This window comes from Canis lupus, chromosome 19 (genome assembly GCF_048164855.1).
Source record: "Canis lupus baileyi chromosome 19, mCanLup2.hap1, whole genome shotgun sequence".
Lineage (NCBI taxonomy): Eukaryota > Metazoa > Chordata > Mammalia > Carnivora > Canidae > Canis > Canis lupus.
In genome coordinates, this window is record NC_132856.1 from 13,433,405 (window position 1) to 13,461,369 (window position 27,965).

The 27,965-nt window shown below is 36.4% G+C and overlaps 2 long non-coding RNA genes across 10 annotated transcripts in view; one reads left to right on the plus strand and one right to left on the minus strand.

The window, feature by feature from the left end:
* The window catches only part of LOC140609906 (uncharacterized), a 170,539-nt gene extending 147,116 nt beyond the window's left edge, over positions 1 to 23,423 (minus strand). Inside the window, exons 1-3 of one of the 4 annotated variants that reach the window (XR_012011622.1) lie at positions 21,960 to 23,423; positions 20,739 to 20,829; positions 19,352 to 19,534 (exon numbers count right to left, since the gene is read on the minus strand). This is a non-coding gene — a long non-coding RNA (uncharacterized lncRNA). The other 3 variants (XR_012011623.1, XR_012011624.1, XR_012011626.1) reach the window with 3 other exon arrangements.
* Positions 1 to 25,124, plus strand: part of LOC140609904 (uncharacterized) — a 71,476-nt gene extending 46,352 nt beyond the window's left edge. Inside the window, exons 6-7 of one of the 6 annotated variants that reach the window (XR_012011616.1) lie at positions 2,804 to 2,891; positions 23,880 to 25,124. This is a non-coding gene — a long non-coding RNA (uncharacterized lncRNA). The remainder of the gene's footprint in view (positions 1 to 2,803; positions 2,892 to 23,879) is intronic. The other 5 variants (XR_012011619.1, XR_012011617.1, XR_012011618.1 and 2 more) reach the window with 5 other exon arrangements.
* Positions 25,125 to 27,965: the final 2,841 nt, after the last annotated feature.

Here is a 27,965-nt window from a genome sequence, read left to right on the forward strand (position 1 = left end):
TCACTTCATTTTTGAATGAACAGAAACCTGGTTATTTGGTCTGACTTCAATTAACCAAATATTTTTAAGATCACTTTGTGAATGGTGCAGACACTGCTTCCTCATATCAGTTGCCAAACAAGGTCTTTCTTTCAAAATCAAAAATTTATGCTAATTAAATGTTGTTGACTTTTTTCTGCATCTCATCAAGGTAAATGGTATTAGACATTTTGCAGGCTCTACCAATTACCCCATTCTAACAACACCATCTATGGTATATTTAGAAAAAAGTGTTCTTAAACAGTTCTTCTTGAGGTAAAAGTGTTCATAACTTTGATCCTATCTATAGTCCCAAACTCTGAACACAACTAATTGAACTACAAGAATAAAACACAGCTAATCTATAGGCTGGGAAGTGACAAATGGGAGCCTGGATGGAGAGAATCTTCTTCATTAGGAATAGTTAACTGTTGATTACCTCAATCAGATCCCCTCTTAGGGTGGTCTGATTAGAGATAGAGGAAAATGCACTGGAAATGGAACAGAGAGGGGAAAATGCAGCAACAAGAAAGTATGTAAATAGCTAGGTAAGAGAATCCAGCAAGAAATTAAAACTGCAGGTAAATAGAAGTCATAAATTTGAGAAGAGAATTTCAAAATGGAAGGTTAGTTGCAAAATAGAAACAAAGATGAACCAAGTTGCTTGTTATGGAAGGATCCAGAGATTCTTACCAATAAAAAGGCAGTGAGGAAGACTGAAGGCCAGAGTCTATAAAAAGCCTCAACTATGTTCTTCCCATCCCATTTCATACCTTTGGGCCTTTGAGCTAAAAAAAGTATCTAAAATATGTTGCTGGGAAACAACCTCAGACAGGGTAGGAAGCAAGTCAAGGAGAAGTTACCCCACACTAACAGTAAGTGCAATTTCTAAACAGAGCAGCCCACACTACATATAAGCAAGGTCAAAATAAATAGTGCAGCAACTAGGCTGACAATATTCTTCAATAGAGAGAAATAGAAATAATAGCTGATGAAGCCAATCTATAATAAAAAATAACCAAAGAATTAGAAGAAAATACCCCACACATGTTTTGTACTTAATAAGAAGAACTTATTAAGTAACTAAAATAATACAAGAGCTTCAAACAAAATAATTACAAAATACAAAAGAAACTTCAGAGCCAAAATACATTTAGGAATAAAACTATATCAGAAAATTGGGGAGAGGTGATTAGAGAAAGTATGAGAATACTAGTTTTCTAATATTTTTAATAAGGAGGTTAACAGATAAAATTGCAATATTATTTAAAAACAATATTAATATTTATTTCTCAATGTTTCCAAAGTACTATTTTTTTAAACTGTAGAGGGATTATTGAGGAAAACAATAGTTTGTATAGTGAATAATTTTTGATATCCAATTCCTTCTATTTCTTTGAGTTTCTTTAATTTCTTTTTATTTCAAATTTAACATTTGCACGAAATTAAATTAACAATTCTGTTAATTAGTACTTATATAATGATGTCATTTTTAAAGAGTTTTTCTGATTTTGTAATGATGTATCTCTCCTCATGTAAACACAGACATTTGGAATGATATTCACCTAGTGGTAGTAATAGTTATTTCTGGAGAATAGAATTGGGTTTTGTCATTTCCAAATTTTCTGCATGTGCTTTCTATATTCCTTTAATTCCTTAATGAGAGAATGTACCAGTTTCACAAAAATAATAAATTTATTTTAAAAAACTCATCAAGCAGAGTGTAGCCCAAATCCTGAGCTGAGGCATACCAGTATCTCAGTTCCCTTTTCTTTTCTTTTCTTTTCTTTTTTTTTTTTAAGATTTTATTTACTCATGAGAGACACAGAGAGAGAGAGAGAGAGCCAGAGACACAGGCAGAGCCAGAAGCAGGCTCCATGCAGGGAGCCCGACAACTTGATCCTGGGTCTCCAGGATCAGGCCCTGGGCTGAAGGAAGGTGCTAAACCGCTGAGCCACCTGGGCTGCCCTCATTTCCCTTTTCTACCATTGTGATCAGAGATTATTCCAAGGAGAACTAGATAATAATGCAAAAAGTCTTTATTTCTTTAAATAAATAAGTAAACAAATAAAGTCAAGATATTTGCACATGTTTTTCCTCACCATCATCAAACTTAAAGAAATGGAATTTCAATAACTATCTGCTTCAAATGTTCAGCTTCACTTTTTTATTCCTTAAATTTGGGGTTCATTACCCTCTTTGGAAGCTAAAGAACACTACAGATTGTTTTTAAAAGAAAAATAGCCTCTACCTACACAAAATATTTCATAATGCTTGGGAGGGGTCCATGAGACCCATGGAGTTTACCCAGTGGCAGCATATGATAATCCCCTCTGTGTGCTACATGTCTTTGCAAGTAGTGGCATTCTGGTTCACAATGTGGACTCTGCCACCTGTTCCCCCACTGTTTAGGTGGTATCTTTCTCATGTACATTTCCACATATCTGAGGATCCACATTATAATCAAAAGCATGAGATTCATACGTCAAGAACAACACAAAGGGCCAATAACTAAAATGAAGATGTGTTGCCGATAGAAAAAATGATCCTATACTAGAGCATAAATCAGTGAAATCATTCTCTGAGGAAACACATGAAGCTTTATAAATGACACACACACAGATGCTGAGATGATCAAGGACAACCACTGAGCATGCTTTGTCTTCAAGAATCACAACATCTCAAGATAGAAAAAAATCGAAATCGAGAACAAATGAGTCTGACTCCATGTCTTTGCTACTGCAGAGTTTCTGTCTGCCACCAAATCTGTATTTTTCCATTCCAGGTTCAAATTCCCCAGGTGACAGCAGTTCTGTCATTTGCCTCAGGAGATGAGTCTATCATCTAACACTGCCAGCAAGATGTTGCTGAGAGTAAGCCTAACTGTTTCCATTATTTTCATCCCATTACTCCTAGTTATCCCCTATTGGGCCATTCTAAATACTGTAATTCCACTCTCATCTGTTTTTATTTCTTTCAAATATTCACAGGCTATCATTATTTCCCCCTGTATTTGTCCCTAAGCTCTTTTAATCTTTCCTCATAAGTAAGCCCTTCCATCATTTTTTTCTCTGAAGACATAGTTGTGGGTATAAGGGTGCCTTTCATTTTTCTTCATTGTAGGGGAAAAATATGGTCCATTTATAAAAGTTTCCCAGGAGATAAATCACCTAGATTCTGGGGAGTTGGAAGGTTTTGACAATGCATTACTTGCTCTGCTGATGATGCTTGAATTTGGGGGCTGTTCTCATAAAATTGGCCCCAATGGATCATTTGACACAACCTGTGCTGTTGACAATATCCTAGAGAGTCCCTCATTGGCTGGCATTGTCAACGCTCACCATAGCACTTCTGTGATCCATGTAAGTTGCAGTGAAGTCGTGAGCTCCAAATTGGTTACCAGCAAGAAATTCATGAGATGTATCACTAATGAGAAAGCAAAGTTTATTAGGCAGTGATGAGTTCAATTTCAATTATTCAACTGTTTGCCAGGCTGCCCTGACCAACAGTTATTCATAAAACATATTCTTTGCACCTGGGATGCATCCATGATTCCCCAACTCATTTAGAAAGCTCTGAGACATGGTATGGATGATGATAAACTAATGATTTTCATGCTCTCTGAGCTAGAAGAGATCATTACTGTTCAACTTCCCAATTCAAATTAAGTCCTAGGGCTTAGCTGCATGTGTATCAAGATGGTGCAGAACTCCCCTGTGACAATAAATTGAAGCGCTTCCATCTGTAAATGAACACTTCATCCCCCACCATATTTTACACAGCTGGGTCACAGAAGCAGATAAGCTATTGGTACCATGATTGCCCTGGGTTAACTCATAACCCACAATGTAACAGAGGTCTTTAGAATAAAGCATACTTCAAAGCCCAAACCCAACAAGAATAGAGTATTCTGAAGAGAAAAATAGAACTTTTCAAAAGGGAATGAAAATGGAATTCTTGAAAAAAAAAAAAAAAGTAACAAAGACAGTATTCAGCATTCTCAACTATTCCTCAACTACTTTTCTTCTTCTTGTCCCTCTAAATATGGTTCCTCAGAAACCTTTTCTTGAACTGGAAGTTTGATTTCTCATTTTCTCATGTTCTCATTGGTAGTATAAACTACCTTCATTTTGTCAGCTTTTATATAGGTAATTCCTGAATCTCTATTTTGTACCTCAGGTACAACATGCATATCTAACTTGTTTCTGGAAATTACCTGAAATTTTCATAAGCAACTCAAATGTGGAACAGCTCAAACTGAATTAAAATTCCCCATCTCTCCAAGTTTTGCTTAAGGTTCCAGTTTTCCATTTATCACATTCCAAAACCTAGACTCATCTCTGAATCTTCCTTCCCTGCTTTTCTTTCTTTCCCAATACACCAATTTGCTGTCCAGTCCTACTTACTTTCAAATAGAAGTCCTTCAATAAATGTCCCAAGGTTTATTATCTCATTCTAACTCACCACATTCAACCTCTTCTTGCTCAAATCAAAGTCTTTTCCATGTATGTTGATATGTTAGGTGAGAAAAGATTTTCATTATTGAGTAGTTTTCAACAAATGTAGACTTAAAAAGATATTTAACCTCAGGAATTCTTAGGGTTTTTAATATCATAATATAGATTATGAGATACAATATGCAATATGCAGCATTTACCAAATTTATCAATGATGGAATCCCTTTTTGAGAGAAAAAGTGCATTTTGGAACACAGAGCATGTTGCTAGATTTATCTAACTAAAATATTTACCTTCTAAAATGCAGTCAGTAAAGTTTATTTCCAGAATTCTCATTTTGAAATGCATTGTTTTTCTAACATAATACCAACAGATTTTTCCCATACTATTTCCTTTGCATACTTTGATGAAATCAAATTAGTTAACATTCCCTTGTTTTCCCAATTCCATACCTTCAATTATAACAGACCTCTCAACCATATATCTTCCTTCTTTCTCCTTATCCCATCCCATAGTTTTCTTTCAAAATTTATCCATCCTTCAAAACCCATGTTAAAGGCCACTTTCTACAAGGTACTTTCTCTAACAAAAATTTTTTGAAAGATGAACAACAACTAAATTCATTTGTTTTACAAGAATATTGTGTATGCACATTTACATGTGCTTTTGTGTATTTTCTTCCCCAGGTAACTCCGATTTCTCTAATGGCCTGAAATGTGCACATTTTTGGATCTATAATGTCATCTCAAAATATGCAGAAGAATAATTTGATAACATTCAAAACCTCCATGATTTAAAAAATCTTATTAAATTGAAAAGAGAATAAAATGTCCCTAACCTGATAAAGGGTTTATACTTAACAACAGCTATAACAAATAGTATCCTAAATAGGGAAGTATTTGAAGTTATTTCCTTTAAAATTGAACAGTGTGAATTTCCTTTAAAATTATAACCAAAAAAGGAATTCACACTATTCAGTATTCTACTGGATATCCTAGCCAGCAGAACAAAACAGGAAAATGACATTTCAATCATAAGAATTAGAAAAGAAGAACTAAAATTTTTACTATTTGTACATGATATAAATTAGTCTTCATGGAGAAATCAAGAATTTGATTACATCACTGAGAGGCATTCCATTTAAAAAAAGACACGAATAGATGTTCACTAAGTGGATCTCATTTTATTATGACTGAATAATAATTCATTTCATATATATGCCCATTTCTTACCCATTTTATCCATGCATCTATTGATGGGCATTTAGGTTGCATCTATGTCTTGGTTGTTGCAAATAATGCTGCAATAAACATAGGAGTACATGTATCTTTCAAGTTAGTGTTTTCATTTTCTCTGAAGTGGAATTCTTGGATCATATGGTATTTAGATCTTTAATTTTTTGAGGGATCATCAAGATTTCTTAAATTTTTCTGATAAGAGCTTAAATTGGAATGATTGCTTTGGAAAACAATTTAGAATAATTATGTAAAGTTGAACATTCTCATATCCTACAATTAAGGAATTCTCAAGGTACATAAGAGAGTCTTTTATACATACACACAATTATGCAAAATTATAATTTTTGTAACAGCAACTCAAATACCCAATGAAATGAGTATAAATAAAGTGTAATATATTTGGGATATTATGCAACCGTCAATATTTTTTAAAGCTATGGGTATATGCAACAACATGGAGAAATATCAACATTGCAATAATAAGTAAAATGTTAGATCTCAGAGGATTACAAGCAGTTTCTATTTTTGGTAAACATTAAAAGAAATTAAACAATATGCTTTTTTGGATTACATATATATGATGAAATATCATAAGAAACAGCAAAGAAAAGATTGGAGATAATGGTTACTTCAGACAGGAAAAGGAATAGGAAATAGGAAATAGAATAGGAAAGTCACAGAAAATGTCATGAATTAAGGATTATGATTAATCTAATTCTGCTCAGCAATAAAAAGAAGACAGGAATTGTAAATGGATTGGATGGTAAAGTGAAAGAAAGGACTTTAAGATTTTTGGCTTGAGCAACTAAATGGATGATCGTGCCATTTACTGAGATGGAAAAGACTTGATTTCATTTTGAGTTTGTTGGGGAGAAAAAATAATCTTCTCTATTCCTTTCTGAGGTTTTGGCTGAGACCTCTATGATAAAAGATAGATTCAAAACAGGAAAACAGGGATCCCTGGGTGGCGCAGCGGTTTGGCGCCTGCCTTTGGCCCAGGGCGCGATCCTGGAGACCCGGGATCGAATCCCACATCGGGCTCCCGGTGCATGGAGCCTGCTTCTCCCTCTGCCTGTGTCTCTGCCTCTCTCTCTCTCTGTGACTATCATGAATAAATAAATAAAATATTTAAAAAAAAAAAAAAAAAAAAAAAACAGGAAAACAAATAGAAATTTATTAACATGTATACCTCATGTATATATGAGAGATACCCAGGGAAAAAATGAGTAGCTCCCCTAGGTGGCTTGGACTTCAGGATTAAATACTATCTTCATAGGGAAAGGGGAAAGGGAATGTATCCCTCCTTAAGGGTGAGTAAATAATTGAAAAGACAAATGGGCCCTTAGAAGAACAGATCTAAGTTATGGTAGTCTGTGACAAAGTCTGTTTGGGTACGTGGTGTTGACTTCCAGTCTCCTCTGCTGTGATGGGTCAGTCCTTTCTGTTGACAAAACTCCTGGAGAAGGGATTTAACAATTGATTTCCTTTTGGAAGAGCTGCCTTCAGACACATAGGGAGTTCAGAGAAAGCCTCTATGCATTTGTTGTTTTTCAACGGTCTCAAAATAATCAATATACTAAAGTGGCATATTTTGAGGTGGCATGTTCTGAACTCCTATAGTCAGATTTTGGGTTAGCATATTCTGCTACTTTTTAAGTTGAATATGAAACATCCATGTGTAGAGATCAGAAACTCAGAGTGGCATCAGAGCTCATGTGAATATAGAGGACATGGAGCAGTAGTTGTCTCAGTCCAGATCCTTATCACTGTCTGTGTCAGGTCACACAACTAGACTACATGTTCCAACCAGCCTTTGAGCTGGGTAATAGTTATATGACTAAGGTCTAGCCTGTGTAGTTTGAGTGGAAATGTTACAGGACTCCTCTGCTTTCCTCTTCCTGAGGCCCCAGAGATAATGTACAAAACAATAGAAGGAACCAATGTCTTGTAATCACCGTAAGGAGCAAAGGCAGGATGCCTTGGTGGCTCCGTCTGGTAAGCATATGACTTGATTTTTGGCTCAGGTCATGATCCCAGGGTCATGAGATTGAGCCCTGTGTTGGGCTTCATGTGTGGAGCCTGCTTGAGATTCTTTCTCTCCTTCTTTTTCCTCTGCCCCTTCCTGCTTATTTATGCTCTCGCTCTCTCAAAAAACAAAAACAAAAACCAGAGAGGAGCAAAGGCACCCGTAAGTTAAGCCCATCTTAACAGTTATGTGATCCAGAAATAAACTTCTTGTGTGATTGAACCATTCTATAGTTTAATGGTTTGAACCATTACATATGTTTTTATAATATATATCATATAAATTAATATATTATTTAGATATATTAATACACTTATATTAATAAATATGTTAATAATTATTAATGTAAACCTATAAAGCTTCCCATAAATTGGCTGCCTTGAATAGTTTTGTGACCAAGAAATAAGTTTCTTGTGTGTTTGTACTATTTTATATTTTAGATATATATTATAAAAGTAATATACACATACAATATAGATATTATATAAATGTCATATAGCTCTATTAATAAAGTTATGTTATTTATTAATATAGATATCTAAATATCTAACACATACTATCTCTGTGTTAAAGCAATTCAATCTACCCATCTAATGCAGGAATTAACATTTTCAAGTGAAGTACTGCTTTAACAAAAAGTGATGAAATATGTAGTAATGAAGAACTTGTTGGACCTGCAACAGGTAGTGCAGAAATAGATTTCATAGTCTAGAAAGATGGAGATATGTCTGGTAAAACTGTCACCTACAATCATTTAGAAAGGAGATTATATCCTGAGCCTGTTGCACAGGAGCAGAAAGGAATATGTTAGAATATCAGTTGCTTATTGGCTATTTTTTGCTACTTATAGTGAGGAATTATAAGCAAAGGTATGCAAGTAGAAGTTAAAGAATGTACAGGGCTGAAAAAGCCAAATTCTTAAAGATTGCAAAGAATAGGAGACAATTGAAAGGAGGCCCATTAAGACTTCTCAGTTTAAAAATAATAAAAAACTCAGCCTTGTGGCAAAGATAGATTAAAGTTGTTATATTTCTACCCAAGCCTTTTGTTTCAGATAGCCTCAAGGCAAGCTCCATTAATTTGAGAGAAAGAGGCTTGGGACAAGGAGAAAAGAAATATGGAGGATACATCTAGGCAAAAACCTAAGACATGGTAGCTGCTACCTAGAACCCCCTAGAAGCAAATAGATCAAAAGTCTACTAAGTTTTTAAGAGTTTTATTGCTAATGCAAAAGCACAAGCTTGACCTAAAGGTACCTTTAACTGTTCAAGTCATAAAACATCTCAAGGGCTGAAAACTTGCATCAGTAGCAAGCAGGCTGCAACAGCTCCATATGGGCAACTATGTGCACTTGAGATGTGGCCAGGGGAGAAGTAAGCAAGGCAGAGCAACCCAGAGGGTGTTTCTCCCAGAGAACAGAGGGAGGGTGTAATGACTTTAATCAAGGAACTTCCTCCACTGCCAGGGGACTTCCTCGTACCTGTTCCCAGGATCCCATCATGGTAATGGACCAGACTGATGACTTTTTTTGTATCCTTCTCCTTTTGAATGGGAAGGTTTTTGTGTGTGATCATCTTATCTCTGTTCCACCACAGCAATATGAAATATATCTAGAAGTTCCCAGCCAGGGGTGATTTGGGAACATCTGGAGACATTTTCTGGAGTCACAACTGAGTGGTGGAGGGAGAGGCAGGGTGTAAGAGAAGAGGAGTAAGGAAGGGGGCTGCCACTGGCATCAGTGGGTAGAGGGTAACTATGATGCTAACTAAATATCCTACAGGCCATTCTCTACATAAAGAACTATCTACATCCATTTGCCTCCTTGAATGTTGCCCTTTGGATTTAAATAAGGTTATATGACTAAGTTCTACCCAGCAGAAGGTGAGCAGAAATGGATGTGTGCTGCTTAATGGCTGGCAATTTTAAGACAGTAGGTGGGTGGGTCTTCTGCTCTGTTGGCTAGATAGAAAAAACCTCAACTGATGATGGATCCACCAAGTGGAAAGAGCCTGAGCATTTCATTCACCACCCACTAACCGGAAACACTGCTTTAGAATGAGCAATTAAAGATTCAGTGTTTACTTACTATAGTAGTCCTGTCTACCTCAATTAAGAAGGTACTTTAGAGTTTGTACTTTATATAGGATAACCTGTGAAGGCTTAAGATAAAACTGGGTCTCACTAGACATTTCTTCTCTATTCATTTGAGTGCATCTTTTATTCAAGAAAATGTTTAATATACTTAGAATTGTGAAAATGCTATGTACATACACAAGTAAACAGCATTGCTTTTGACTTTAAGGAGCACAGGCAGTTGAGGAAGTAAGATGCTTAAAATAATAACCACCAATACAGGACAAAGAGTTCAACAAACACTTGTCTTTGAATGCCATTGTTTTGTCCATATATAGCTTCTACACACAATAGTAATTATAAACTTAAGTGCCAGCCATAACTTTTGCATATTAAACACAACCATTGCCTTCCTCATCTTGCGGCTGTGAGAGGAAGGACATTCTATGCAATCAGAAGGGAAATCGTAGGGGAAAGAATCTGCTGCTTATTTAGAGAGCACTTATCCAAAGGCAACCTATTTTGGAAGAAACTTGTGGGCAACTTACTTTGCTCAAAAACTTGTGGGCAAGAAATTCAGGAAGGGCTCATTTAGGCAGCTTGAATCTGAACCTTGTAGCATCAGCTGCTAACTGGGGTAAGGGAACCCACTGTGAAGGTCCCTTCATGCACACATCTGGTACCTTGGCACTCTTTGGCCTCTCTCTCTCTCTCACTACATGGTATTTCCACACTAGTTTAGGGTTCTCACGGCATGGGAGTCTCTGGGTAGACACAATTCTTATGAGGTTGCTGATTTCTAAGGGGGAGACATATAGACATATAAAGCTCCCAGGACAGCTAAGGGCCATGCTTAAAACAAGCATAGTATAATTTTCTCCATATCTAGAAGTCAAAGAAGTACAGAAGCTGCCTAGATTTCCCCCTGACAGAAGAGTGGCCAGGCCACACTGCAGAGGAGCATGAGAGGGAGTTAATATGGCCACTATCTTTTGCAAAGACAATCTGCCCCACTGTCAAACACTCCCCAGAAAGCAGTGGGGTAAGACACATATGAAACCAGGACAATATAGGAGCTCTAGGGTGGTTCAGTCAGTTAAGCATCCAACTCTTGGTTTCGGCTCAGATCATGGGATTGAGCCCTGTGCTGTTGTTCTGCATGGAATCTGCTTGAGATTCTCTTTCTCTTTCTCCCTCTAACCCTCCCCCTATTTGTCCTCACTCTCTCGCTCTCTCAAATAAATAAATAAATCTTAAAAAAAAAAAAAAAGAAAGAAATAAACCGAGACAATACAGGGGGATCATCAGACTAAAAATAAAGGTCTTCCTGTCCAAAGACACAGTTTATCCAGCAATGCTAAGACAATGCCCAAATAAACAAAAACAAGGTATAAAGATAGAGGTTAGTTTAAAAAGCATAAATGACTTTTAAAAGTAGGAAGACATGTACTCCAGAAAGTGGGCTTGAATGACGTCATTTGAAAGTACTAATAATATCAGCACCCACATCCCAAACTCTATTTTAGGTGCTAAGGATACAAAGATTATAAAACACAATTCCTTACTTCAAGAAGTTCACAGTCCAAAGGGAGTATTATGACCCCTTTAATCAATATTTTCTATCATTACCTACTCAGGCTGAAATTGTGGAATTAGAGAAAGAGGAAGAAAGAATTAGGACAGAGAGAATTTTTGCCTTAAAAACCTGGATTAAAAGAAGAGTGTGCTGATTCTTTGTTCAGTTAAGATCACATCTTCAATGTAAATCCCACCTAAATTAAATGTAATTTAAACACTCACATATTTGCAAGTTCAGGGGTGGGCAAAATATGGTATTTACAGCAGTACTTGTTCTTCCTTTCCATTGTAAATCACAGCACCATGTCCTTCTGAGATCATGTGTGGATTTAGGAATCTTTCCAAGATGGGGCTCCAGGTAGCCATTACTAATCTGTCAAGTTACTATGCAAGAGAAGACCTACTTGCCATCATGTTGGTGTGAAGAATTTCTCAATTAAAGCTTCTGAGACTAAACTCTGAGGTGACAACTGAACAAGCTAAAGACAAGTCCCCATTCAGTTAGTGTATTGATCCTCATTGTAAATCACCAGGGGATTTTTTAAAAATTATATTGCCCAGCTGTCCCACAGACCAATTAAATATAAACCTCTAAGGAGCAACATTTTTTTTTAAAGCACTGAAGACAATGTATGCAACCAAGGTTGTGACCCATTGTACCTAAATAAAGAATGCATCCTTAAACGTTTGGGTACAAAGACACTGATTATACAGCAGGCTCCCAACGGGGGACATTTGCTGATTAAGGCATTGCCAGATGACTGGTTTTTATTCCCAGTTGGCTTAATCCTCCAACTGATCTCCAGATGTAGAATATCTTACACTTGCTTCCATGTTTATATGCTGATAAAACTTCAGAATTAATCAGTGCATTACAAGCACAAGTTTGTGGTGTTCTTGGTCCTATTAATTTTTCATTTTACTTTAAGCAAGGAGTTTTTAAAGTATAATAATAATGGAGAAAGTAGTGTAAGGCTGTTTTGTTTTTCCTCTGGCTTGCTTGAAGTATTGACAGTATTGGAAAAAGTCACCAAAACAAAAACACTAGATAATAAAAATGCCCCCATTAGAAAGAAATTTATCACATCAAAATTAATGATTTTTAGCCAGTAACAATGCCACTCTTTTGCTGTCAAGTTAACTCAATTTCAATTTAACTGAGCCACTCTATCATCTGAATCAGAGTAACAGACAGAGATGAATTAAGGCGATTCAGAGGCTGCATATACTATGTGCCCTGGATAAAAATTAATCCTGGGGAATGTTTTTATCTTTTCACATTCTCTTCTCTCTTTCTCTTTCTTTCATGCTTATTTAAGAGTTATCTTTCTTAATTGCAATGATGAAGGTATCATTAAATTTATTCAATGTCTGTGATATTGATTTTTTTTGTTAAAAAAAAATCAAATAGAGAGTAATACCACACATTCAAGGGAACTATTATGGGGTCTTGATTCCACCTAACATTATAATCTTTCCTTCTGCCTTCTCACACAGTCTATGGCTATTTTAACAGATAACAGGAGTATCTCTGCTTAATTCTTTAGGACATTAGAAAGCTTACATTCACTGCATAAAAACAGTTCCATATTTTCTTTTTTTATGTAAGAAGAGTGAAAGAATGGGTGAATGGGTTCACAGGAAACTCCACTTGGCCTTACTTGGGATATTAATTGAGTAATCACTACCTGAAAGTGAAGACATTGAGGCACTTTCCTAGGCCATAGGGCTAAAAAGATGAGTAAGTCACGGTCCCTATACTCCAGAGCAAGCGTAGTACAACTTAATAAGCCTAACCATATTCCCCCTGGCAAGAGCTATGGAAGCCAGAGAGCAGTGAGACTGGCCACCTGCTGAAGACCTCTCTGTCCTGCTAGTTATACCAAGGCCTGGCCTCCCACACTTTGAGTACACTTGGACTCATGTCTTTTATTCATGAACACTTGGGTCATTTCCATTTCTTGCCTACTGTAAATAGTGTTGCAATAAACATAAGGGTGCACATATCTCTTCAAATTAGTGTTTTTCATTCTTTGGAACTTGTACTCATGTCTTATGTCCACAACCAGACAGCGAGTATCTTAAGAATAGTCTACTTTTTTCCTATAACTTTAATAAATTTTGAATCTTTCATGTGGTTCAGTTCTGTAGAGAACTGCACTTGAGAAACTCTTAGTAGTCTAACAGAAAGAAAAAAAAAGAAAGAAAGAAAGAAAGAAAGAAAGAAAGAAAGAAAGAAAGAAAGAAAGAAAGAAAGAAAGAAATCAAGTCTTTATTGTGTCTCCCCAAGACCATCAAGGGGGCCTATTCATAAGCCACAGCAAGTCTGCTCCAAGTCTCTCTCTTTCCTTCTCAAGGATCTCACATCTCACCACTGCCTTAATGTCAAAAGTACTTCCTTCCTAATTTATTCCCTTCTCTGCTGTCTCTTTCCAGCCTTTTTCTCTGCCATCTTTTCCTCCATGTCTCTTTGTATAATTGCTTTCATATTTTTCCTATTTATCTTTCTCTGGTGTTCTTTGGACTTTAAGCAGAGAAACTCCTCTTTTTCTCTTGCCCATCTAGTCTCATTCCTATCTACTTAGTTTTCTGATTCTGCTTAATAAAAAATTCAGGGAAGTGGGCAGGTAAATTCATAAAAGAGAGCAGGGAGAAAAAGCCTGGAGATGCTCACACTTTGGTCAAATAGATACATTTCCATCTCATCTCTGAATCTTAAAAGCTCAAGACTGTACTTTTCAAAAATCTGTTTTTCAGATCACCTAGATCAATTATTACCTGGAAGGTAGTTAAAATGACAAATTCCCAGATCTCTTGGTTTGAAATCCCACCTTGGACCTATTGATTCAAAACTTTGGGTGGGGAGCCTACCAGCCTGCATTTTAATAAACACCCGGCAGGGTTTTTTAAACAATTTGAGAATCTCTGCCATAGGAAGGTGAAGGAGTCAGGGCACAATTGAGGGCTGGAGTTTGGGAAGTCTGCATGGAACATATGGTTGTTGAGCCAAGTCTGGACAAATGAGTAGGATTTAGATAGGTGGAAGGCACGACGGAGGTACAAAGATATTTCAGGAATTACAAGAAGCAGAGGGGAATATGATGTAGTGAGTAGACAGTGTAAATTCTCCCAGGAGTGTGCACGTGTTTGGCTGTGGGTGTGTGGCAGAGCCAGACAGATTCCCTGCGAGTAAGATAAATTGTATGGCTTCTTAAGTGTACAGTGTCTTTCACACTATGCATGCTTAATCTTCAACTTTCCCACCCTAATTTGTAAACCATTATCCTTGCTTATTACATAAAAATGATTCTTGGGGCACCTGAGCGGCTCCGTTGGTTAAGCGTCTACCTTTGGCTCAGGTAGGGTCCTGAGATCGAGCCCCAACTCGAGCTCCCTGCTCAGCCTATTCCTCCCCCTCCTACTCCCCCTGCTTGTGCTCTCTATTTCGCTCTCTTAAATAAATAAATAAATAAAATCTTTTAAAAAAATGATTATTGTTTCTCTTAGTCACTCCTTGCTAGTGATCTTCAAATGTTTGTTTATAGTTTTTCCTATATATGAGTGACTAAAATTCTGGTTGGTATTCTTATTTATCCAGATTATGTGATAAGCTTAGGTAAGAATGTGAACAACTTCAATAGCTCTAACTCATGCTCTGCTAATGTGAAGACTGTTTATCTGAATGACCTCTCCTGCTGGAACCAGATCTAACGATATGAGGAATTTTGAAAAAATATTTTAGCTGTGTATAATGTTCCAAGACTCAAAATTAAAGGGTTTAAAAAGATGGCTTTGATGTCATAAAGACTAGAATATCTGTGCCCCTGTGGTGTGGCCTTAGATTAGGCCTAATTTCTAGTTTCTAATTTCTCTAGTTTCCTGTTTGATTAAATTGGAGTGAGAATAATTGCTACATTAGAATGTTTTGAGAGGAATAAATGTTATTATATGTAAAGCACTGGCACACTAACATGGCAAACATTCAATAAGAGGTACTTCTCATTGTTTAGCTCATTGTCTGTATATTTATCTATTAATAGCCATTAAAGTAATTAATATATTAGGATGTTAGGGATCATGTATTTCTAGGAGTTTTGCATAGTGGTTCACAGGATAGTCTCTGGAATCAGGCTGTTTGACTTCAAATCCCTCCAGACTTTACCAAAACCATTTGAGTGACTTTAAGCACTTACTGTCTCAACACCTAAAGGGAAATAAGAATATCACTTTCGTCACAACATTGTTTTAAGGATTTAATTAGATAATCCATACGGTACATTTGGAATAGTGCCTTAATAATTGCCAGCTATAATTATCACCACTGTATAAATAAATGTTTAGATGACATCCTCTATATTTTGCATTAAATCCTGATGAGGAAAGGGTCAAAATATAAATTTAATACTTTAAGGAGACTTCTATACAAATATAGAATGATTATATGACAGTGATTTATTTATAAGGGAACCAGTAAGATGGTAAAGCTGATTCTAAGATCATGTAAGGAGTTCAATATTTATTCATAAGTCTTAAGAAAAAATCAGTATTAGAATCAGATTGCAGGAAAACTGGTTATTGCCTTATAAGATAATAAAACTGTAACATTTTGAGTTACCTTTTCTACCATACAGAAATCTATAAGTAAGCATGTATGTTTATAGTGTCTGGGTCTGATTAATTAGTAAGTAATTATATGATTATTATTAACAATTCTTTTGATGGGCCTATAAACAGTATAGTAGCATGACTTCCAGTGGATTTATTATAAATGCTTCTGCTTTATTTCCAAGTTTTAAAATTTTTTTCTTAACGAATATAAGGCATAGCCACACTGGTAATTAAGCTATAAATGGCTTGAAATAAAAAGCTCATCTTCTATATTTTGAGTACTTCTTGAAGTATTTATTCAGTAACATTTATTAAATATCTATTATAGTTTCCATACTAGGTGCTGAGCATAAAGAGATAATATAGAAATGGTCTCTCCTCTTTAAAGATTCACAGAGTGGATACACTCAATATATTCTTGTCATTTGATCAAAAAGATGTGTACTCCATTTATTAAAGTTTTTAAGAGCCCAGATTCTAATATTAGGCTGCCTGGATTGGAGTACTATCTGGCTGTGTGACCTTGGCAAGTTTTTTTCTCCTTCTGAATTTCGACTGCCTTGATTATAAAGAGAGGATAAAAATAATACCTCATAAAATGTGTCAGATTATTAGAGGAGTCAATACTTAGAAAAGTGCCTGGCACATAGTAAAGGCATAATAAATATTAGCTAGCATTATTATTAGTACAATAAACTATTACACATTGTGTATCTGGATTTCAAAGACAAAACTTGCCTGATCCTAAAATCTTAACAAAAGACTAACACAATGCCTGGCTAATAAAAGATACTTAATATTTAGTGGATGAGTAAATGAATGAATGAATGAATGAATATGAACTTTTGAAATGCCTGCAAATAAAGTGACCTATTTCCCTCCTCACCCAATGACAACAATTTTCCAATGCAGAGTACTCAATTGTTAAAACTTCACCCACAAATTTTCATTTCTTCTATCTTAACTTCAGTAGTTAGCCTAACACAGTTAGTGTAGCCATAGACCCAGCATCCTATGACTTGCAAAAAATTTATTGAAAATCGAGTTCCAAACAAATTACTGAGCTGAGAGTTAATTATAAGAAATAGAGATACTGAATAAAATTGTTCTGTAAATGTTGTTTACTTTTCAGCTTATTGTTTGTTTATAACCTTCTTATCCTTCTTCCAATTATCAGCAGAAAGCACATTCCCTCAAACAATCCAATTGGCTTTCAAACTACAGAAGCCTGAGTCTGCAGAGCTTATGTTGCTCTAAGTGTGTGTGTGTGTGTGTGGGGGGGGGGGGGGGGGGGCAGGGTGCTATTATAAATGCGTCTGAAGAGTTGAAAACATCCTTTGATTCCAGGTGGGGTTTTTTTCCCCTTCCCAAGTGTGTCAAACCCCCAAATTGTCAGCAAGGATGCTAAGGCTGAGTGGGCCAGATGAAATGACCACTGCTTTTGAGTCAGGACACATGATTTGCAGGAAGAACAAATCACATCTTTGCCATTTAGGATTGTGCCCATAACATCCACACAAAAGTACTTGAATCCAGTTTTCTTATCTGAATACTATAATGAAAAAGAAACTATAATTATTTCTAGCAATTGCCACCTAGATATACCCTTTCTTATTGCCATAGGAGATGTTAAAAACCTCTATTATTGTGCATACTATACTAATATTGTGATTATTGACTTACTTGTTTGGTTCTTTCAGGAGACAGTGAGACTCTAGAGCATCAAATCCATCTTATTTTTGCAACCCCAATTGTTAAAGTGGTGCCTAGTATCCACAAGACATTTAATAAGCGAGTATTCCACATACACAATTTCATTTTCACCTACTACTCACTGGCTTACAAGCTCACTTGCTTATGCTACCTGAGACATGTGGCAGCAATCCTCACTGTCCCTTACAAACTCCAGTGATGTTTACCCACCTCTAGACTGGTTTGAAGCTGTTTCCCATGCCTACAGGGCTCTTTCTTTCTCTTGGGACTTATTTGAAATATTCATACCCTTTTAACATTTCTTCAAGCCTCACTCCACCTGACACAATCCCTTCCTCCTCAACTCACCCTAAGTAATTGCCCTGTTTCCACACTTGAACTCCACCACCAGCTGTTTCATACAGTTCCTGAATTGTTCCACATTGCTGATCATAGTTACATCATGATGTCTTCTTCTCTTTTGTACACTCCATAATGCCCAGTGCTTTATACAGACTAAAAGCTCAAAAATATTTTTTTTTTCAAATTGAACTTGCTCACATCTCATAAGCCAATCTCTTCCAGCAATTGCAATTGAAAGTGCCTTGTGTAAAACTGAAATCTCGGACATAAGAATGCCTAGACTATTTGATAATGGCAACAAAGCCAGTAATAGATTCCTTTCATTTTCAAAATCTTAAAAAACAAAACAAAACAACAACAACAAACCTAGTAACCAATTTGAAAATGTTAACTCGTGGTTCAATTATAAAACAAAACAAAGACTATTTTAATTTCTTTAGAGAGTGCACTCAGGAGAGTTGGGGGCAGGAGAGAAGCAGAGGTAGAGGGAGAAAGAATCAGGCAAGAACCTGGCTCTCAACCTGATTCTACATGTCCAAGGAGAGCCCCATGTGTGGCCTCCGTCTCAAGACCACTGAAATCAGTACCTAAGCCAAAATCAAGAGTCAGATGCTTAACCAACTAAGCCACCCAGGCACCCCCACTATTACTTTTTAAAAATCTGCTCTTCTGCCCCTTTCCACCCACTTGGGGTTATATCATTGCTCAGATGTACTTACTACAAAATGTAGTCTGTTTCTTTCTCTACTTTTTTTTTTCAATTTTTAATTTAGAAGAACATTGTTTAGAATGTATTTGAAAGAGATAAAATCATATTGTTAAGCTTTTTAAGGAGAGAGTGAACTGATTGATGGATTCCCTGTCTTTTTTTTTTTTTAAGATTTTTAGAATTATTTATTCATGAAAGACACAGAGAGAAGGAAGAGACACAGGCAGAGGGAGAAGTAGGATCCCCACAAGGAGCCCAAGATGGGATTGGATCCCAGAACTCAGGGATCACATCCTTAGCGGTAGGCAGACACTCAACCGCTGAGCCACCCAGGCATTCTGATCCCTTGTCTCTTCTGAAATCTTTTTTAACTCTTGAATAATTTATTTATGTAATCATCATAACCTTCCTCCTTCTTCATCCCCCTCCTCTCTGAAATTTGATGGGTAGAGTTCTTTTCAATAGTCTTAACTTTCTTGGAGCAAATCTAGCCCCCAGTAAGATATTTTGACCCATAGACACTCAAAATAAGTAAACCAATAAATAAAAATGAAGGAAAATGAAAGGAGAGGGAAAAAGACTATACTACCTGCAATGACTGTTGACTGATGTCTTCCTGCACGACTGGCTTTGAAAATCACTACAGAAACTAAGAGCATAGTGCTTCATCTCATTAGCAGTATGTGAAAGCCCTAAGCCACAGTTATAAAAATAGCAGACATCTTCCAGTAATATGCATGTCTGGGCCACAGTAGATGCCACCTGTGGTCCCCTGTAATGGAAGTAAAAAGATAAAATCACCATTACTTTACTATTTTTGAATATAGTAAAAAACAAGTCTTGTAGTATTAAAATATTAACTCATTCCAATAGAATAGAATAGAATGCATCAAAGTAAATCTGTACATATATAGTCAATTGATCTTCCACAAAGATGCCAAGAATACACAATGGGGAGAGGATAGTTTCTTCAATAAGTGGTATTGGGAAAATTGGATAGTGATATGTGAAAGGATGAAGTTGGACCACTATCTTACAGCATAGAAAAAAAATTAAACTAAAAGTGGATTAAAGACTTAAATGTAAGAACGGAAGTTGTAAAACTCTTAGATGAAACATAAGCAGAAAATTGGTCTTAGCAGTGATTTCTTGCATATGATACCAATAGCACAGGCAACAAAAGCAAAAATAGACAAGTGGGACTATATCAAACTAAAGAGTTTCTGCACAGCAAAGGAAACAATTAACAAAATGAAAAGGCAACCTCTGAAATGGGAGAAAATATTTGCAAACCATATATATATATATATATATATAGTTAACATATAAATATATGGTTAATATCTAAAATATATAACCAATTCCTACAATTCAAGAGCAATAAGTTAATTTATTAACTAATTAAAAATGGGCAAAGGACTTGAATAGACATTTCTCTAAAGAAGACATAAAAATGACCAGCTGGTATATGAAAAGTTGTTCAATATAACTAATATTCAGGGAAATGCAAATCAAAACCACAATGTTTTATCCCTTCACCTGTTAGGATAGCTATTATTAAAAAAAAAAGGATTAAAAAAAATTCATGAGGATGTAGAGAAATTGAAACCCTTGTATACTGTTGATGGGAAAGTAAAATGTTGTAGCTACTATGGAAAACAGTAAGGAGATACCTTAAAAAATTAAAATTATAACTCCATGTAATCCAGAAATCCCACTTCTGGGTATTTATCCAGAATCATTGAAATGAATACCTTGAAGAGATACCTGCACCACCATGTTTATTGCAGCATTATTCAAAATAGCCAAGATAAGGAAACAATCCAAATGTCCATTAACAGCTGAATGGATTAAAAAAATGTGGTATATACATACAATGGAATACCATTAAACCTTTAAAAAGAAAGAAATCCTGCCATTTGTGATAACACATATTGATCTGAAGGACATTATATTAAATGAAATAAGCTACTCACGGGAAGACAACAATTGTATGATTCCAATTAGGAGGTATCTAAAATAGGCAGACTCCACAGAAAAAAAGAACAGAATAGTGGTTGCCAGGGCCTAAGAGAAGGGACAAATGAGTTGTTCAATGATTATAAAGTTTCAGTTATGCAGGATGAATAAATTCTATAGATGTGCTATATAATATGGTGCCTACAGTTAACAATACTGCATTGATCACTTAAAAATTTGCTCAGAGGGTAGATTTCATGTTAAATGCTCTTACCACACACATACATATACACATACCCACAAATGAAAACAAAAACAACACAAAGAGACACAAGGATATTTTTGGAGGTGATGAATATGCCTATTACCTTGACTGTGGTGAAGGTTTCACAGGCATATACATATATCTAAACAATCAAATTATATACTATGTGCAGTTTTTAATATCAATTATACCTCAACAAAGCTGCATTAGATATAAATAATATTTTCCAATGAAGGATCTTGCAAATTATATAGCTGGTTCTGCTGGGATCATATTCCTTTTCCCACACTCTCCAGATGAATGGACAATGTACTTCATGTTCAACTTCATCTCATACGTAAAGCGGTAATCGTGATAGTTCAATACAATGCTGGGGAGATTCAGTGGATAATGTATGCAAAACACTTATCAATGTGCCTAACAAATATTAAGCATGCAATGTAGGTTGGTTTTTGTTACTATTATTTCTGGTTATGTTGGAAAGTGATGCATAAGGGAATGCCATCAGCTATCTCAAGTGTCAGGCAAGTGGATTGCATCTATACTTACAGCTGCATCATTCTCAAGTCAAGGAGTTTGGGCAGCAGTATAGAGAATATATGATCTATGTCATAAGGCAAATCCCTCTTGTTCTGTGGCTTTCTGGACTCCCAATGCCTGAAATACATCCCAGGCTTTCCCCAATTTCCCGGGAGCACCAGCACTCACATTCTGAGCCAAGTGAATCTGTTGGTACTCCTCTGGTTTATCACCATTCTCTGCCAACTTTAAAAAGCATCACACATGCATCAGAATCCCTGAACTTAGAATTTGCTATGCCCTGATTTGGGGTTGGGTAGAAAAACTTCCTCTCTGAAGATTTTTTTTAAGATTTATGTTTCTATTTTTCATTTGTTTTCATTGGAAGGCAAAGTTGCACCGTGCTCTCTGAAAAACTCCAGATGCCTATGTTGTGACCTGTCTTTATCTTTACCTTGCGCTCACTCATCTCTAAAGTATAGTCAGCAGACAGAGGATCCTAGCACTCAAGTCTTGCTTCCTTTTCCAAGCTTTCCAACCAACACATTCTCCTTCTCCCCATGTGGGCTGGAACTCAAGGGACTGTTGCCTAGCTGCAAGGAACCCTGGCAATACAGGGGCATCTTTAAGATAGTCGAAGTATAATAAGAAAATTCAACTGTTTGATTTGAGAAAAGATTGGCCCAGCAGGCAATAGAAAAGGATGGTGGGAAACACTGAAAAGAGACAGCCAGTAAGTTAGGGGAGAAATACAAAAATAAAAAATAAAATGATACAGGATATTATTATTTCAGCTTTGCCCTAGCTTTATCTGACAACTCTCAAAAAAGAATACTAATCTAAGACAATGGAAGTAGCTGAACAACTTCAAATGTTCTTTTTTTTTTTTTCTTTGTGGAATAGTTGCAAAAGGAAAATTACTTTGATTATATAGCTCTGTCAAAATCTACTTTCTTATTTGGGGGTTGATACTTATACCACATTCAAAGTGTGGTGGTATAAGGATTTAGGAGCAGGCACAAAAGAATAAGATTATTTAGAAATAATCTCCCAGGCCAACAGAGAATTTCATCAGACACAGGCACCCCAACTACATACTGGGAGTTGGGGCTGGAAGACCATTAAAGGAACAGTATATTACAGGTATAAGTAAAATTAAGTTACTGTACTATGAGGAAAACAAGTCCCCTCCCTCCATCATCATCTCTCTTTGCTCTGGAATAATTTACAGGAAATGTGATTTCTTTTGATTCCATAAAGTTACTTGGAGAGTTGTGTTGAACTACTTAACAGCAAACTTATGAATGCTAATGTTTAAAGTACACAGAAAATGATTTAAGTACTATTGTAGCTTTAATTCCTAACACTAGAGTTTGAAGAAATACAGTATAATTTAGAACACTTCCAACAATTTCACTTAACCTTGGAGTCTGCCTACATGTGGAGTTTTGATCATTTTTCTACTTAGCTGGAAACCCATAAAAGATCCACCTTCTATTCTGCAAGGCCTAGCTCTCAGGTTCTACCAACTCCACAGGAACTATACCGTTGACTCACCAGAGTCTCCAACTTGCTGACTCACCCAGCAGTTCTTGGAACTTGCTCACCTCCATACATATGTGAGCCAATTCCTTGTAATAAATTCTCTCTCTTTTAGTATATGCACATCCCATTAGTTCTGTTTCTCTGAAGAATTCTGATTATGACCCCCTCCTATGGGTACTATAATGGAACATGATATCTAAACAAGAGGCACAACTGCTAATACTCTGACTTGGTACTGTTTGGGGCAAGTACTTGAACATTCTTTTGGTAAAACTAGTTTATTTTTTAGTTTGGGTTAACATTTCTTTTCACTAAAACAAAACAAACAAATAAAAACCCAAACTGGCAGTGCTGTTTAAGGAAAGGAATAGCATATTCATAGCATAGTGCAGTCATCTGTTGAGCACTAAACCAGCCCTCTGTGGATTACTAGATGTTCATATGTGGGCACCAACAGAAGGTATCCCAGTTCTTAAGAAGAACCATAACAATTATTTTTCTGTTGCTTGTCTCATATTTACAAAAGAAACTTAGAAACATCCTCTCTGCAATAGAATATGAGTGTGTGTGTTTGTGTGTGTGTGTATGTGTATAGTGGGGTAGGGGTATTAGGAGGGAGAGTGTTCCACACAGATTATATATACATATTTGCAAATCTTTTCCTTCTTTTCCATGGACTTCACTTTAACCTCTGCCTTAAATATCTTAATATCTGTGTTTATCAATGAATAATTTTCAGTTCTCTAAAATCAGTGTTGAGATCTTATAACCAGATACTGGCCCTTTCAGAGTTTTATAAAATACAGTTTCTTTATTTTTATTTTCTCAGAACAGGATTCTTCAAACTGTGTTCTAGTATATCTCCTCAAAAAGATGCAAATCCAAATTGAAGAGGAGACCTCAAAAATAGAAAAGAAGAAGAAGAAGAAGAAGAAGAAGAAGAAGAAGAAGAAGAAGAAGAAGAAGAAGGAAAAATACAAGTTTCTCTGCTTCTAAACCCTAAGCTTACTACAACTTTATTTTCCTTTTAGCTATCACCCAAAAGACATTGGGGTACGCACATAGCAGCAGTGTAAACCCTCGGTAGATTTCTGTAAATGAACATGCCAAGTTCAGAAAGGGTCAGGCTTTAAATGGTATCTCAAAATAGAAGCCACACAATGACCTGACTAAATTATTGTAACCCTAAACTTGCCTTATTGTTGGAAATCTAGAAAATGCTGAGAATGGTACCTGATTCTATTGGCTCTCTGGTGCAGACAGAGTGGTGTAATGGGAGTCAGAAAACTTGGGCTCTAGACCCAATCCCCTTATAAACCTAAACAAAAGAATAAACCAAAATACTGATTTTTTAAAAAATGTATACATCTTTCTCTAAATAAAACCTCACACCAAAATTCAGGATATAAAACAGATAAAAGTAGCTGTCATTGACCGATTGCCCATCATCCTTATGGTGATTCCCCCAGTCAGAGCAGTTTGTAAACCAATGATCTTTATTTAGAGAGGTCCCTGATCCAGGTGAAAAGCCTTTTCATTTAATATGGATTCCTGGGCTCACTCCATCCAGATCATCTGAGTCAGAGTCAGGAAAGTATATTTTCCACAGCCCTTAGGTAATTCTTAAGATGCTCAGCTGGCTGGTAGGGATCAGCATTTAAAACTACATTCTACAGTAGAATCTAATTTTTTCAAGTATTCAAATCAACAACAACCAGATAAATAACATATGATTCCCTCTCCACAGTATAAGACTATTATTATTAGTCTCAAGTTACCATATTTATAACAGATGGCTTGTAAATTGTGCTATGATTCCAGCTGGGTCACACATGCTTATGTAATAAAAGGTAAATACTGAATTATTTGCAAGAAATTTCCATTCCTAATCTCCTCACAAAAGCTTCTCCTTTTCACCATCAAAAATTTTTCACTGGTTCTTTCAAATTATGTTATCTCTTCCGAGAGAGTAAGAGGGGCCACCAAAATGCATCCCACAAATAGAGGAAATGTACCTACTGAGTCACTAGTCCAGGGATTATAACCAAGTTATCAAGAACTCATTTCATGAGATAGTGAATCCAAAACAGTTCCACCATATCAACTTTCAAAACGGAAGTAATATATGTAAGGAAAGTGGCATGATCCTTGGGAAGTAATAAGCATTCAATGAATTTTAGCTACTGTTACTGTTTATTGTTAATATTATTATTTAAAGATTTTATTGGAGTGAGTGAGTGTGCATATGAGCACGTGCACTGTGGGAAAGGCAAGGGGCAGGGCGGGGGAATCTCAAACAGACTGTGCTGAGCATGAGCTCCACTTGGGGCTCAATCCCACAACCCTGAGATCATGACCTGAGCTGACACCAAGAGTCAGATGCTTAACTGCCACCCAGGCACTCCTGTTTTTTGTTATTATTGAAAGAAACAGTTTAAGAGATTTCCAGGCTATCTAGGTCTGGCAAATTGTTTAGACAAGGAAGATTTGTGTACGTGTGACAGACATTTTAAACATTATTACTCAAAATATGCTTTAAGTACCTCTCCTACAAAAGGGGAGGCATGTTTTGATACTACAACATTACTTCTCTACTTTTAGCATGCATTAGGATCACTTGGAAAGCTTGTTAAAAACACATATTGCTGGGCTCCACCTAGAGTTTCCAGTTCAGTAAATCCTAGGAAGGGCATGAGAATTTGCTTTTCTAAAAGTTTCCCTGTGATGCTGTTGCTGCTCGTCCAGGACAGCAGTTTGAGAATCATTGCACTAAAATATGCTTCATACTCCATGATCCTTAGAAGAAGGTCCCTTGTAGCCAAGGCCAAAGGTTATGATTAGAGGAGGATTGTCCTTAAGATTTTCAATTATGTGTAACAGCACTCTTAGGAGCTAGAACTGGTTAAGCAAATGTATACTCAAATGCCTCAAGTCTTTAAGACGTGAGGTGTAATGATCAGATTATCTGTTACAAAACTGACAACTAGAACTCACATTCCCTTGACCGTTCAAGAGAAATTTATTAGCTTAATTGGGAAATCCAAGGCACAAGTGGATCTAGACATGGCGCCAGATAGTTCGTGTTCCGACTCTCTCCACTAAGTGGTTCTGTAAGCCTCCTCTTTGTAGCTAACCTTAGTGTTTCCTGCCACAGACAACTCTTCTTCAAGAGACAAAAGAGAAGGCATCTCACAGCTCAAGATCTAGAAGGAGGAAAGATACACTGTATCCTCAGGTGAAATACCATGGAAGATTTATGATTGGCCGCACTGGAAACATATAACCACCTTTTAGACCAATCATTATGAGCAGGGAAACCAGATTGGCCAGCCTTTGATCACATGCTCAATATAGTAGCTGGGAGACACAGAATGTTTTGAGGGTTGGAGCAGATAGAGCTACCATCTGACAAAAAAAAAATCTAACAAAAAGGACTCTGTGTTGAAAATAGGGATTAAATACTTAGATTGGACAGAAGATCAAAAATGCTGAAGATAAGAAACTGAGATCAGTAGAGCAGGGAACCTCAGTTCCAATGGATTAAAATCTACAAGATCTCTGCCACAGCACCCTACAATAGAAAACTTTTCACGGGCAATCTGTTCTTTCAGTTGCTTGGTGATGCCACCTTCCTGTCACCCCTGGGGCTTTCTTCTGCCTGAAATTCTGAGTCCTGCTGCTGTAATTCCTGAAGTAGTTAACTCAAAAACCTGCATCACATAAACCCTTAGGATATGTTATTGAAGAAATAAATAAGTGGAGCAAAGAAAGAAGGAACCAACTTGGGTAAGTCAAGGGAGCTTTCTGAGTTCATTTTCTCACCTAAAAAAAATGGAATATGGTTTCTTTGGGAATTAAATATACATATGTCTTTGAGAATTGACAATGAAAATACAAATGCAATACTAATGATGCTGTGGGAGATTTGTTGGTTCTCTGTATAGCAAGACATCTATTAATGTTGCAAATTAAAAACCCCACAATATTGCCTAGTAAAGCTCTCTGAAACAGCTCAAATGTTATTGTAGGAGTATTTATTTCTTCACTTAAGCCACAGGTTCTCGATGCTGGCAGTATATACAAATCACATGGGAAGCTTTGTGACCTTCTCCTACCTAGATTCAACCCAGAGATTTTGCTTCAAATCATGAGGAGGGGTGGGGAGGGTCTAGGCATTTGTATGTTTTTAATCTCCCTAATTGATTCTTATATGCATCCAGGATTGAGGACAGACTTCAGCCCATTTTATCTTCATTAGTACCTAAATGCTTTTTTTGCCTCTTGAAAATAGGCTTCTCACTTGACTTTGGGTGAGTGTCTTAAACCTTAGATAGGGTATATGAAAGTGTCATTTCCCTTAAGTCATCATCCTCCCCTTCAAGAGTATGACAGGCCACTTTTGTAACAGTCCTTGAAGCAGAAAGTCTCTTCTAAATGTATCTTTCTTGCAGGGAACTGAAAGGAACAAATAAAGTAAAACAATTTAACCCTGTAGCTAAATTGATGACATGCACTAGAGATGAAATTTGTGCCTAAGAGGTTTGCAGGTATTAAAAGTTACTCCTGCTTTTAAGCACTTAGTAAATTAAGAGAAAGAGGCTGAGAGGCCAATTTAATTCAATTCAGAAACCTTGTAATCTGAATTCTAACTACAAATGTACTCTCAATTCACCAAATATTCCTTGCAAAAATTAACTTAGATGGGGTGGGGGAGACAAACCATTCCTTTGGCTGCATTCAGGTCATCAAAATATTATTTACTGCCTACTATAGTCAAGCAAAGCATAATTGCTTGAGTCAATGGGAGCCAGGGAATGCAAACAAATTTGGAAACAAAGACAGATGCCCAAGCTTTATGCTCCCCTAGGAGAGTTACAGTGACTGATATTGTGGGGTAGAGTGTTTCATTTGCAAT